The sequence below is a fragment of the Centroberyx affinis genome, unplaced genomic scaffold, assembly GCF_046629955.1.
Source record: "Centroberyx affinis isolate AG114_WGS23_722 - 3 ecotype Tasmania unplaced genomic scaffold, CSIRO-AGI_Caff_v1 ptg002853l_1, whole genome shotgun sequence".
NCBI classification, from domain to species: domain Eukaryota; kingdom Metazoa; phylum Chordata; class Actinopteri; order Beryciformes; family Berycidae; genus Centroberyx; species Centroberyx affinis.
In genome coordinates this window covers 640,971-652,714 of record NW_027280989.1, presented here as the reverse complement: position 1 = coordinate 652,714, position 11,744 = coordinate 640,971, and positions in this window count along the sequence as shown.

Sequence of the window (11,744 nt, the reverse complement as noted above, 5' to 3'; positions counted from 1 at the left end):
TTGGTATAGGATTCACTTCATGTAAATGAGTGTATAATAGGAGCGGGTTGCCGCTAGGAGACGGCAATCAGTCCTTACAGGCACACAAGTGACTGCAGTGAAGCCTGAGACACACACTTGTCATACATTATAATGTACAACAGCAAAAAAATGCACAGAACTGTGAGAGCAAAACAACACATTAAAAGCCGAGGAACAAAGACGGGGAAGTGTGTGCTATGTACTACTGAGCGCTGATGAAAGTGCCTGTAAGTCCTTAAGGGCTCACCAGTAAACACTACAAACAGACAATCCCCAGAGAGCCCCATCACCTCCCTCCTTCTCTTCCTCCTCCCTCTCTCTGAGGAAGTGCTGTTTGGAGACGAGAGGGAACACCATTAAGACCACACTGTGGGCGGAGGCACCGCGTTTCTGAAATCAAACCAGATGCCAGTAACTCCCAGTGGCTTGAATAGATCCACTGGTTCTGCTGACTACTGCTCTATCGAGTATCCTCAACATCCTATACTGTGGAAAAAGTCACAGCTGAAGGTGTGAAGTGGACACCCAGCTACCACATGACATGCTGATATCCAATCAGTGAACAACGTTTTGACACATCAGCAGCACTCCAGAGGGCCTGTGTCGACTCAAGTGTCCACATTCCTTCTCAGTGGGCCCTGAGCCCAGGCAGGAACACACACACACTCACTCACACACCACACTCGCACACACAGGCATGTACAGTGTGCAGGGTGGAGCACTGTTTCCTGTGAGAAGTGGAGATGAAAGGTCACATTATGGTGTCAGATTAGACATGGCTTTGAGTCTGGCCCTCTCAGAGCTCCGTCAGACACATTAGAGGGACATGTTTTCCCATCGCCTCATTTGAGGTGCGCTTGTGAGTCTCATGAAATCCTCTCCCCTCCTAACATCCCACTTCCATTGCCTCAGGCACTCACAGAGAAAGAGAAGTGAGAGTGAGAAAGAGAGAGTGAAAGAGTGTGTGTGTGTGAGAGAGAGAAAGAGAGAGAGAGAGAGAGAGAGAGAGAGAGAGAGAGAGAGAGGATTTCACGAATGCCTTCATCATTTAAACGGCTGTGCTGTCGCTGGAGCGCAGCATGAATAATTCAGTGAGACTGCTCCTTCTTCAAACAGACAAATAGAACAGGATTACGCCTCCACAAAGCAAACGGTAAACACCACAATCAAAACAACAGAATTAATTAGGTAATTAGGCAGACAAAATAAATGTGAAATAATGATAAACTCTTCTGAGACCGCAGCTGCAACTCTGTTACAGTATGCAAATATGCAGATTCAAGAGTTCAGAATACATTACTGGCTCAAAGGATTGTTTGGAATGAATGGCATTGGCATCCATTTTTAAAATGATGAGATTCAATATGTAATCCAGATCTAAGCATGCTGCTGAGAAGGAATTTTAAAAGTGTATTTGCATGAGAGGCTTTCACAAATTCACATGACACCAGTCAATCAGTGGTGATGTATATTCTAAGCCGACATTGATTACCAGGAGATCATCAGCAGATCATTCTCTGTGAATGTGTAAATGGTTTACTTACATTTGTATTGCTTAAAAACACTGGGAAAAATGGACCCATATTTTGATTTACCATGGGATATGAAAATTGCAAAGATATTATAAAACTTGCCTGTCAAGAAGATATTTGTATATACACACAATTGACATACTGATAAAAAAAAACCCAGATGGGGGTTTATATAATTGAAGAATGAACAGCAATCCAGCTCAAGGATTTGTAGTCCATTTGCAGTCTAGAGTTAAGAAGGCATTTATCTCCTTCTCATTCCAGCTGGAGTATTTCACTGCTCTATAGCCGATTAAAAGTGTAAGCAAAGAGAATCCTCTTCATCTCTGAGAAATCCAGCCATGAAGAACAAGTGACAAAAGCATACGGAATACCAGCCCTACAGAGGATTTTGTTTGCCTCATGATCTGGAAAGGTCAGAGCTAAACCTTTTGCTAGCAGCAATTAATGTCGTCTACTCATGCTGCCAGAAGTACAGTGATCATCAGCCGACATCCTCAGCTTTCATCGCCTGACAGAGCCTGGCACAGGGCTTAGGTGAATATGAACTATCCATTTCAAGCAATATTTAAATCACATTTCCAATTTGCAGCCCTTGAACAGCAGTTTAGAACGGGATGAGGAGGTTGAAGCGTAATGACAGCTTCTCTGGGGTTTATTGAAAGTGATGAATACTCAGAAGAGGGGATTGCTCAATGTGAATTCATGAATCTGAAAGAGATTATTTAAGCGGAGATCAATTTAAAAGTCCTATAGCTCAACATTGATGCAATGCTTCAAGGGCAAAAAAAAATACTGCGCGAGAACAAGTGAAAAAAGACATCCCTTCAACAGCCTGAAAAGCCCTTAGCCGCTGGAACAAATTAGCTCTCTAAATCTGATAATGCTTCCATCCAAACCAGTTTCATCAGCAATATCAGGGCAAGGGGACTCTACATGGCACACTAGAGTGGAGAGATATTGTGCGAATCCCGTGTAGCTTAATCCGCTGTATATGCAGCACCAGAATGTAATGATGGATAATCAAGGGGATGAAAAACAAGCCTTGATGTCCACCGAAACACCAGGGGTCACCAATACAAGGAACCACCAGTAGCAACAATGGCTCAGAGTGTGTGTACAGATTTACAGCCAAACTGCCTCTAGACTGCTGGGACTAACTGTATTAGCCACCGCTGAATGAGAACCCCTGAAGACAGCATTAATGACGCTACAAGACAGCCTGGAATACAGTGCCGCTATCAAAGAACCTCAGAAACAGATCCCCCATGTTGGTAGGAAAGAGAAGAAAAACACATCACTAATAAATGAACATGAGATACAAAGAAAAGGAAAATCTGGGACAAAAAGAATAAGGCGCGCATATTTGGTGTGAATCTGGGAGTCAAATGGAATAGCGAATGAGGCGCTGCTGCTGTCCTGCAGGGGCAGGGCGGCTGTTTTTCTACAGCACATCCACGTCTCTGCCAGCACTCATTTACTGATCTCATTAATATCCCTACTCTGAGGAGGAGAGAGACAGCAGCCGTGAAACAGCCTCCCCCATCCCCTCCTCCTCCTCCTCCTCCCTCCATCCTCCATGTGCCTGTTCCACTGGGTCCCCCTCCCTCTCCTCTCATCTCCGCCTCTCTGTAGTTCAGTAATTGGGCTCAGCTCATTGTTATTCAAAACCCTGTAGAACCAATTAGCCGCAGACCTCCTGACCCTGGGTTGCTATGTAATGGTGCAAGCTAAAGACTCTAAGTGAGGAAGCCGAGAGCAAAGGTTTGAAATTCCTTTAGTTCCTGATTAATAATCCTGTCAGGGCGATCAGAGACATTAAAGAGAGACTCTGGTTCGGCTCCTGCTTTTATGGCTTCTCCCTCATTTCTGGGCTGTCCATTAAAGCTTAATGATGCTGGGGGTCGCTCTCTCTCCTCTGCCTTGTCAGATAAATGTACAGTTAACAGGATAATGAGGAATCCTGATCCTCCAGCAATCTGGGACAAAGCAGCCCAGTGACCCTGCTGGGGAGAAGGAGGGTAGCAGGGGAGGATGGACAGATAGCAGAGAGCAGGGGCAGGGGTGGCGGGGATGGTGGGAGGAGATGTCCGGCTGCCCTGGAGGATAGGGATGAAAGAGAAGGGGTGGATAAAACCTGGGGTGGAAGGCAGAGATGAGAGGGATGCAGATAACACCTCATGCAACATTGATGAGGAGACCTTTGGTAAGGGAGGTGTAGTGGTAGAGGCTGCCTAGACAGCCTGGTACTACAAGTGATTTGTTTTGAAGGGATACAAGGGGTCCAGATGTAGCAGTGCAACATCTGACTGCCACTGAGGACAAGCCATACTAATTCCATCAGCTACCCAGGAAGATTGTTTGTGTACACCTGTTTATATAAACAGGCGTATGAGCATATGTCGATAAATTGATTAATTATGCATAACAGATCAACATGTTACAGGCTGAGGCTGCATTTGAACACACACTGATGTACACTTGAACGGCTCTCCAAGGCATACACTGTTGGACTATCTCTCATGGTAAATCAGTTCAAAGAGAACACTACTCCTAACTCAGGATGTATCTATTACAAGCTTGTCAGCTTTAAAGCTAGTTGTTAGTTTCAGTTTTATAGAGCATATAATTGTATCAAATGCTCATGAGGCATAAAACCAAGATTTCAAAATCTGTCCATATAAGGCCTTTGACTTGTCTTGTTTGTGAATCATCTCTGTAGGCAGTTACAATTTTTGAGAGGGTTGGGAGAAGCTTAGCTCACACCTGTTTTCTGAAACCTGTTTGGAAAAGATGTAATGTTTGCATTCCTAGCACTGAAGTGCTTATTTGGTTCAGTCCTCCATGCTTGGCCTGGAGTTGTGGGAGGATTCACATGCTATGTTCTAAACACTGGCTGCCTCAAGCCCTCTGACACTGCTGCATAGCCTCCCAGTCTGCTATAAATCCTTTTACAACAAACTCCATAAAGCTCTTTGGTGCCTAAATATTTATGGGTGCCTGAGTTTCCCTTGAGGGCTGTTTTCTGTCAAAGTACCAACAGCACTAAGTCATGTGGAGCGACTCCAGACCTCTTATCTGGGAGTCAGGCTAAAGGGCCTGGTGGTCTGGCCATCTCCACCAGAAGAGGAACACACAGGGAGGAAGGGCCGCTAATGAGTGTTTCTCCCTCCATCATCTCTCCTCACTAGCCTCCTCCGTTAGCGGACTCAATTGACCCGACAAACAAACACACCGCTGGTGACCTCTGCTGACCAGACAGACAAACAAACAAACTTTTCCATGTCAGAATTACCAAGCCCTCTCTGTCGGGAAACACAAGGCAGTCAATGTAGGACAAACACGCTGGAAATATCAATTGACAGAAGACAACAAGGGACACGGCAGGCTATAACCTGACCTGGCTGCCACATGACTCATGGTCCAGGAGGTCAAACGCTGTTCTCATAGCCCTTGCAGTACACACACTGAGTCAGTTAGTGCACGGATATGACACAGTTGGAGAGACACTGAATAAATACAGGTGTGCTGAGGGTGAATCCCATAGGTTGATGTCTGAGACGTGTCATTTTGCCCATCGCAGTGGTGCCGTCAGCTGCTAAACAAGGTGGCTTCTTGAAACAAGTGTCTCTAAAAGCAGCAGCGGGCCTGATGAGTCCTTGAGCTTCCTCCCAGTGCTGTGATTACTGACGTTTACCCTCTTTAATATGTGTAATTCCCATTTTCTCTGATTCATGAGTAAGAGCCCTCAGGGGGACCACACTTGGTGGCAGTCTGCCAAAACCCTCCTGTAGGAAAGGCTCTAAGTCACTTCTCCCTCTGCAGTTAGATAGAGCGTGACACTTACAGGTTGTCTGACTCTACTATTATTATAATTGCATCTTAGAGAACTGATGATAGCTTGATTATACAATGTCTAAATGTTATGAGCTTCACACACAGGTGTGTGACACAATTTTAAGTTCATGATTGCACACGTATAGCTACACTGAAAAATAGTAAGCTATGATGTTCCACAAACATTGGCTGATGCATTGCAAATTGCTGCTTATTTCAAGTCAGAGCCCATAATGATCATTGCTTAAGATAGTCCTCATAACTGACCATAGAGGGCATTAAGCCAAGACTTTTCATAATCCATTTTCCATTACAATCATATAGTATTTTTGACACAACTCTACCTTTCCTTATGGATAGGTATAATCAGAACAGGTTGCCACATGAATTAAGCATCATATGACAACACATCGGCTTAGTTGAAAAGATCTATGAGGAAAGACAAAAAGCCTGTTTTCAAAATAATACTTCTAGCCTGAGTGAAACAACTGACATCATACTCAGAGACTCGTCAATATATTGGATTTCTCCCACTTCCTTGCTGGAGGTAATCTTCTCCAACGGCAGAATGGATGTGAGAGGTAGTGGTTCCGTTTAACATCTAGTTAACATATTCTTTTCATCTCTGGGTTACAGTGCGCTACAGGCCAAATACAGAAGGCACACTGTTGGAGAACAGCTACATGATGACAGACCCACCAAGAATGTTGCCCTTACCGCCATATGTAATACAGCACCAGAGTTCTCTTATTAAGGAGTGAAATAATTTCCACCAAAGTGGTTGGTGGTGCTGACAGCTCAGATTAATGCTCTCTGTAAAACAGCCAGAATAACAACTGCTCCTGCACGCATCGTGAAAACCAGTACGTTTGGCTGAGGGAAGCCTGCCAGCTCTACAAATTCATGCATATTTGGGTCTGTGAACATCTGCCAGCGCAAATAATTTATGCTGTTCTTTCAGCTAAGGGGCAATGAATCCCCTCTGAAAAGTTTGCTCCAACTTCTACGGTAAGCCTATGTGTCCCCCCCCCCCCCTCCCCGCCTCTCCCTGGTGTGAAGTGGTGCAGACACACGCTCCAACCACAGACCAGGCTGAATGAGGAGGATCCTAAGGCGTGTGGGAAAGTCCCAGGCACCACTTCAGTCTACCAAGGGCCAACTGTTTCCTGTCCCTCTACAGGCCCCAGGGTTAGAGCAGGCTGTCAAGGCCATATCCATAATATCCTCCATACTGCGGCATGAATGGAGCCTGGCCTAGGATGGGATCTCCACAGCAGCCCCAGACGCAGAGCAGATATCTGCACACTTCACTGCTGGGGCCCTGTAGACATTTTACCCCACTGGAGCGGTGAATATCTTATGAGCACCATGGAGGTGGATCAAAACATTTGAGCTCACTGACACTACAGCACTTCCTCAGGATAGCTCTGTTCCAACACAACAGTATCAGGTGATTAAACATCCTAGGGGAGCCGTATTGATATTCAAAACACCACCACCAACAGATGGCATATTAATCATTAATTGCTTCTCCACCATTTTTGTTTGATCTAGAGCACAAAATTCTGGGCTAATTTAGCTCCACAGTCCTGCTTGGTGTTGATAGCTACTCTATGTATTAGCGTAGAGGGAACCTATCATTTACTTCCAAAATTACAATAATACACCACTCTCTATTCCAACAAAACCTGTTGGTCATGAAGCAAGCTGTACTCTGTTATATCAGCTAGCTAATTTGAGCTACGCATCATTATTTTAGAGCAAAGCGTTTTGCCATGCTAATTAAATTACAACACTGGTTTTAAACAGCATCATGATGTTGTTGTCATTATACGCCTGATAACTAATTAGAATGTACAAAAGTATCCGTAAATAAAATGAAAATACTAATTGAATAAAAGAACTCTGTGTGCCCTTTGACTCACACAGTGGAAATGTGCGGGAGAATAGTTTACAAAACCTCAGATTACCTCTGCCAAATGAGTGTGCAAGCTGAGGCAAGAGCTGTCAAGAAACTCTTCTCCCCTCCCTAATTCTCTCCTCTCTTCTTCACCCCTCTCCTCCCAGTCCAAACCACTCTGCTCTCCTCCAGCGGACTGGCAGGAGGTCAGCATTAGGCCGATCCCCAGCAGCCCCAGCAGGGAGCTGCTGTCAACAAGCAACAAGGATAGCTTGAACATTGAGGGCAATACTGTGGCACGCCAAGGTCATGAGGAATCACTCAACCCAGAACTGACCAGCAGCATGGTCTGGAGATGGAGCTGTCATGGTTTGGGCCTCCTAATGAGATACCACCACTACATTCGTATAAATATGCACCATGCTGCTACTACCGGTCATGCAGAAAAGCAAAGTCTGTTAGAAATGTCAGGTTAATCTAAAACCACTATTATACTTATATCTATATAGTATTTGGGATAGAAAGTAATAAAAATTGCATTTCCTCACTTGCATTGATACTTTTAATTATAATTTTTAATTTGAGTCCAGAAAGTAATGTATAGTAAATCATTTTACTCAAGTATTTTGTTTCCTTGTTGACCATGCAGAACGTATCACAGCTCATCTCCTGCTCCATTCCTCTCTGCTCTCAGCTCAGTTTCAGTCGTTTAACTGCATTTCTCAGACAAGTCTGCCCTCTGCAGGTTAAAACAAAATGTTTTATTTTCTACGCACACTTGAGCAGCCCTGTGATTAAGCATGGTGCTGTCTGACATTTTTTCAGCCAAGAGGCAGCCTACTGGGCAAAGTGTCCATCACTCTTGAGAGGTGTCAGAGGTTAAATGACATCTCTACCCTGCATTTATTTTGTTAAGGGGCCTCAGAAATGGCTCATCGGGAAATCTCAATTAACATAGAGACAAATCTATAGCACAAAGGTGCAATCATACCCAGACACTCAGGCGTGGATCAAAGCTGTGGAGAAACACAGGGGGATAGCAGATGAAAGAGGTACAGATTAAGCTGTTTACTAAGGTGACATGAAAAGGTGTTTTAGCTCAGTATTCAGCTTAATGAGGTAGAGAGACTGGGGGTTATCTTATTAGATATTCAGAGCTGCCAGTTCGCAGCCTTTTACATCCTCTCCTCCACATCAAAAGAAAGAACTCACAATTTTCTGGCAAGATGATGTCTATTTATAGTGTGGTCTCTGTAGATTAAATTAACATTTAACTGCTTCATTGACATGCTCACTTGGGCACTATCTAGTTAAAGTGAGGTCTCAACACTATTGGTATGTATTGCAGCTCCATAAAATATGAATTAGAATCCCTGTGGCTTGGAAATGAACAAACTGTGGACTTCCATACACTTAACAGTCCCAAATCATTTTCATCAATCAACTCTTTTGGTGCTAGGGGGGGCTACTACCTCTCACAATAGACAATGTCTTGCTTTGCTAATTCATTGTTTGTTCACAGTATGTTATTGGATTATAAGACCAAATAAAACAAGCAATGATAATGCCTGAAAAAGTGTGGACTAATTGGACAGACGGGGAGAAGGGGTTGGAAGAGGAGGGGGGAGATAGAGGAGGCTGGGTGGATGGAGCAGTGGTGCAGACAAGACCTCCTGCAGTTCAGGCCAGACTCTCCTCTCACATCAGAACAAAATGGGGGTTGGGAGGTTCCTGTTTCAGCTGAGAAAAAGGTTTGTCACACAGATGATAAACCCAGTGTGTAAATTGAGTAAAGGCCTCAACACGCTCTGAAGCCTCCACAATTTTTCACTCTCCCACTGCGTAAGATCCTGTGCACAAAACCACTACTACACCGCATTGAAAACAGATGGATGAAACAGCCCTTTCCCTTTATTTGGACTGCTCTCTGTTATTGGAAAGAATTTCAGTAAGAATTACCAAATCTGGCCGCCTTTCAGGAAAACAAATGGACACAGATGTAGTTTTCCATTTTACAGGCTGTTTATGTCTTGCAAATTCCTCCTCCAGAAGAGCGGGGTATGTTCTTTCATGTTTTAATGGCTCCAAGTGACCGCAGCCCTTTGTGGCAAATGCATTTTCCAATACTAATGACATACAGTCACACACCGCTCTGGCAGCAGTGTGCTACTAAGGCTCTGTGCCCACTGTGTAATTAGTCTACCACTAACTCATAGTCTGGGGAAACATTCACAACCACATTAAACACTGACGGTTTTTCACCTCAGAGAGCCCAAAGCAGATGGATACGCTCTGGAGGAATCATATAGAGAGTACAAATGGCTTTCATCACTCAGTTAAACTGATAACATTTGCTGTCTAATAGGACGGGGTTCTCACTGGTCCCTGCAGGAGTTTGTCTTGAGTTTATGGTCAATCTAGACTGAAAGAACCTGGAAGCCCAACAAGGATGGATGACAATCTGTTTTATTGGCATTACATCTCCACAGTAACTTAATCCCTCCCTGGAGTGATTGTCTGTAATCCGCAGCTGTGAAAAAAAAATGAACTCTGAAAAGTCACAGGAGCCTGTAGTGTCAGTGGCAATCCTGAAAAATCAGTCATCCACAGTACCTCAAAGAAACACCACTGTACACTGCAAACCACAGTATTGAATTTTGTTGGACTTAATAGTGATGCAAGACTATGTTGGTCTATGGTTGCTATGTGCAATCCTGCCATCTGGTGGCTATCACACCACACTGCATCAAATCAAACATTACATACAGTATCAGCGTATTTACTGTTATACATAAAATAGAAATTCCTTGCCACAGTCTCTTGGGTCACTTGGAAAAGAGAAGCATGAATTTATCTGAACGCATAGAGATGCTAGAGAACATTGCCTGAATATTCTTAAAGTCTGGCTGTGATTATCCCCAAATAACAATGAACTCAGGACAGCGAGGGCATTTCTGATCCCTTTTCCAACCAGCTACTCCAGATCGGTCTCAAGTGTGTCTTTAGATTCCCAGATCAGACCAGACACACGGGGAGAAAACCTGCTGAAGCAATCACTCCGACCTGAACCACCCTCATTAGCCATGGTTGTGTCATGCATATGTGTCTCTCAGCAATAGCCTAACGACAGCACTAAGGCTCTGTGTCACCAAGGTCACATGAAAGCCTTCCCACTGGAAAACACACCAGAGGAAGCCCTCTCGGTGACCCAGCCACTTATGCTGTGTAAAGTGTTCATCACAGCAGTGAATGGGGCCAAGAAAGACACAGGCACTGAGGTATCTCCCTGAACGAATCTCCAGAGAAGACTTATGGCTGTTGCGTGTCAATCTTTCTGGTGGGCTGTTAAATGCCATCACAGTGCTGTGATCTTAAAACACACTCGCAGTAATCTGAGGCAAGCCAGTGAACAGGCATATGGTCTTGGTTATGGCTAGGGAAATGGGATTAAAGGAAATTCTTCTTGAAACACACTGAATTGTACTTGTCATAACTACTGAGAACAGTTGACACTGATGAAACCACAAATCACTGAGTCTGAAAGTAATATTTAGCCTCTCCTTTTCATGTCAAGCAAGTCACAATAATGGAAAAGAAGAAAGGCTGGGAGTATTCGACTGAACAAATTTAAGTACAGAGAGGTGAGAGGAGGAAGGGGTTTTGGCCAAGTTTCAATAGCATATTAAGTTTCTTTCCTCTACAAAATACCCTCGGTGCACCACATGATTTCCATCACTGCGATTTGACATTCCACCATTAGTGCCAGGAGACTCTGCTTTGGTGAATCTATCCCGCTCAAACCAAGAGAGGAGGAAAACAGAGAAACTCATCCCAGCCAATAGAAGTCTAAGAGGAAAAAGCTCACAGGTGTCAATGTAATCCCAGAGCTTGGCCACATCCACCACATTGCGTTAAAATATAATTTTTACTAGCTGCATTAATAAAGGCTTTGAGGTAGAACTACTGCACAAAGCCCACATTCCTTTTAAAAGTGTTTAAATTAAGACCACATGTCCACATGTGTAAGCAATAGCTCAAGAGTTGTTTGAATAACAGAAGTGCAACTGTATAAACCTCCTACTCTTAATAAACTTTATAGTTTCTCAAGATACTAACCAAACATGGCTCCTTTCTGAAATGTCTGGCTTTTCAGACAAAATGTAAAGCTCAACAAGCTTTCAGTGTTCATACCCGTACCATCATTCATTACTGCCTAGTGCCTGTAGCTAGGATTTAAGCTAACCAGCATGTCTTTCAATGTTGTTGAGAACCAGCTTCCCAACTCATGCATAAATCCACTCAAAGCACATTTTCCATGAGTATTAAACCAGGGGGAACTCCAATATACTTAAGTTAGAACAGCCTCATGTCATTTGAGCAATATATCTAGTTTGTCAGTAAGAAAATGATTTTAATCAGCTTCAAAACAGAGATGGACTGACAAATAGAGAATG